Source organism: Mus pahari, chromosome 3 (genome assembly GCF_900095145.1).
Source record: "Mus pahari chromosome 3, PAHARI_EIJ_v1.1, whole genome shotgun sequence".
Lineage (NCBI taxonomy): Eukaryota > Metazoa > Chordata > Mammalia > Rodentia > Muridae > Mus > Mus pahari.
In genome coordinates, this window is record NC_034592.1 from 24146458 (window position 1) to 24150114 (window position 3657).

Sequence of the window (3657 nt, forward strand, 5' to 3'; positions counted from 1 at the left end):
CTCAAAAGAAGAAGATACACCTACTCGTACTGTAGATTGATATGCCAAGGGCAGTTGATATGTATGGGAGACCTACCCTAATCTGAGGATAAAGGGATGGGAAGATGAGGGAAGTGGATGTAAGAGAGAATGAAAGGGGGGAGAAGAGGGAAGGGACCTTAGGATTGGGGTGCAAAGTAATGAATGAGTATAAAAATTTGAGGACACAAGTTGTATGAGTATATAATGGGAAGTGTGAACCTGGGATGAAATGGAGAAATAACTGAAGGTACCATATATGAAAGTCTCAAAGAATTAATAGCATTTTAAAAAACTATTGAGCATGGTATGGTTTTGTACTAGTGGGCAAACCAGTCTAGCCAATTAGAGATCCCCAATTTCAATCAGAGACCCTGTAAGTCTCATATGTTCTTCTAGCTAGACTTCCTTGTCTGGCCTCAGTGGGAGAGAAGGAGCATAGCCTAACAGAGACTTGAAGCACCAGGGTGGGGGTATACTCAGGGAACCCAGAGGCTCAAAGCAGAAAGAGTTGGGGGATGGGGAAAGGATTGTGGGAGGTAATGACCTTGAAGGAGTCAGTGAGTAGGACATAAAGTTAATAATAAAAAAGAAATTTTTTAAAAGTTGGGAAAATAGCTGAGGACTCTCATACACATATGTGTATATCATGTGGACCTACTCACTCACATATGTAAACACACACACATACACACACACACATAAGCATGCATGCATGCACACACACATGCACATATGCACACATATACTCCCTCCAAATTGTCATAGAGTTCAGAAGCAAGAGATCTTGCTTATCACTCTTAACATTCAGTGTGGTTAATTATAGATTCTGAATCACATTTTCCTCAAGGGGACCAGAAAATTAAAAATCTTTGTGAGTCACCAAGTTCCTCCTGATTATTTTGTCATTAACAGCATGCATTCTCCAAGGGTTTATGCTTATATCTGCTGCAACAAGTAGCTCCATTCCCAGAAGGTCCCCAATGAATAAAGCAATTATGTTTCACTCTCTCTAATTTGAGCTGGGTATGGGCACATTGCCCCTTGGGTCCTCTTGGAAGTTTGAAAAGTTATAACTCATGCCAATTTTTTATCAATTCTGACCAAAAGTATATTGATATATCTATCTTGCTTGAGTAACAGTTTATAATTCTTTTGCCTGCTGAAGTGTGATATGTACATCCTAAGAGATTTCGTCTAACAATCTATATGTCATCTTGAAATAAATGTAAGAATTTTACCACTCTTTTATTTTTAGCTGAAGGTATCTATTCTCATCACCTAAGAGATCATAAATGTAAGAATTTTACCACTATTTATTTTTAACTGAATGTATCTATTCACATCACCGAAGAGATCATATAGAAGCAGGTATAGAGATGCATTTTGAGTAATGCTTGAAGAATCTGTATGTTATGATATAAATCCACAGCATGCTATTAGCTGTGATTTCTGTGTTTAATATAGTATTCCAGTAACCTCAGTTGGAAATTTGTCTTGAACTATCTAAATTTTGTGATGATATATTAAAAAGAAATGTACATATAACAATTTTACTGAAAATGAGTCATACTTACTTCCTGAGGAAAGAGTGGAAAATAGTGGATTTTGTTTACCTTTATTTCTCAGCAGATGTTGGTGGGTTTTATTTCCAAATTTGCTGCACATTCCTTCAATTTTATTTGTTTTCATTCTTTTGCTGACACAGTCCAACCATACGCAGGACAGTTATGTGTAAATTATTGAAGCAACTATAGGTTCTCATGGACAACACTGTTCTACAATCTGCTCTCCACATCAGTAGGCAGCAAGTTATTTAGAAATGTGGTTATTTCTTTTGTTAAACATTTTCTTGGGTGCACAAATACTTTCTACTTCTCTGAGACTAGAACTAGAAACGTTCTAAACTGGAAGGGGCTTTCATAATCTAGCTTCTCAGAAATCCTTCCACCTTATACCTTCCAGGTTGAACATGGGCTCAAATTGCATGTTCTTCATGTGCTCTAAGCCCACTGTCACCAGACACCAGTGATTCTCTTGACCTTACATCCTAACTACCTCATCTCAAGTTTCCATCCTGAACTCCCAAAACAGTACTCCCTAGTTTCTCCAAAAGTGATAGAGTTGATGCGCCTTAACCAGAAGATCACTACCTTGCTAGTATTGCCAGACACTGCTGAGTCGGGGCAAAATAAACAAACAGACTGATTTTTAAAATAAGGGGTGTGTGTTACATAACTGCCACAGGTACTTCTTTTTCACGTTTCTATTTCATTGATTTCCAGAAAAGGAGAAAATGAGCTGTATCAGAAAGAATAATCATAGTATCACATCTGAGTTCATCCTCCTTGGGCTCCCTTTTGAGCAGAGGACCAAGCAGTGTACTTGGCCCTGTTCCTTGTCATGTACCTGACAATTGTGCTGGGGAACCTGCTCATCATCCTGCTCATCAGGCTGGATTCTCACCTCCACACCCCCATGTACTTCTTCCTCAGCCACTTGGCCTTCACAGACATCTCTTTCTCATCAGTCACAGCTCCAAAGATGCTTGTGAATATGCTGACACACAGTCAGTCCATCCCATATGCGGGATGCATTTCCCAGGTGTACTTTTTTCTATTTTTTGCAGATCTTGACAGTTTTCTTTTGACCTCCATGGCCTATGACAGGTATGTGGCCATCTGCCACCCTCTGCACTATACCATCATCATGAGTCAGAGTCTCTGTGTCCTATTGTTAATTGTATCCTGGGTCTTGTCCTTTGCCAGTGCCATTTTACATACCCTTCTGCTTTCCCATCTCTCTTTCAGTGGGGGCAATACGCTGCCCCACTTCTTCTGTGACCTCTCTGCTCTGCTTAAGCTGTCTAGCTCAGACACCACCATCAATGAACTGGTTATTTTCACTGTAGGAGTGGTGATCATAACTGTGCCATTGATATGTATTTTGGTGTCTTATGGCTACATTGGAGTCACCATCCTACGAACTCCCTCCACCAAGGGAATCTACAAAGCTTTGTCCACGTGTGGCTCTCACCTCTCTGTGGTTTCTCTGTACTATGGAGCCATTATTGGGTTATACTCTTTTCCTTCACCTAATAACAGTAATAACAAGGATGTAATTGTGTCTGTGATGTACACTATGGTCACACCCATGCTGAATCCCTTTATCTATAGTCTAAGGAATCGAGATATAAAAGGAGCACTGAGAAATATTCTAGGCAGGAAAACAAGTTCACAGTGATGGGTGTGAACTTTCTTATTGACTGACATAAGTCCTCTCATACCCATGTAGGGCTTTTGATTAGGTTTTCTTTTTGGAATCTGCTTTCCAAAATAGTTTTCTACCTATATAATTGTTGTCAGTTTTTAAAGTCTTGGAGGAAATTTGTTTAAACATATAAGTACATCACTTTTTCCTTTGCTTAGTACTCTGTTTTACATACATTAAAATCCTCAGGTGATCCCGGCTTTTGCTCATTTTTCTTCAATAGTTCGTAACCTCTTAAAACAAAGATTTTTCTTTATCAAGGTTCAAAAAGGTATTCTGAGAGGTTTATAGTTTTATTTTTTATTTACTTTTATAATAAGCTTGGAAAAAAGTTTAGTTTTATTCTTATTGTTTTTCTAGATTCATTTA

At 38.6% G+C, this 3657-nt stretch overlaps 1 pseudogene; it reads left to right on the forward strand.

Moving 5' to 3' along the window:
- The first annotated feature begins 2314 nt into the window (after positions 1 to 2314).
- LOC110319025 lies at positions 2315 to 3261 on the forward strand (annotated as a pseudogene).
- Positions 3262 to 3657: the final 396 nt, after the last annotated feature.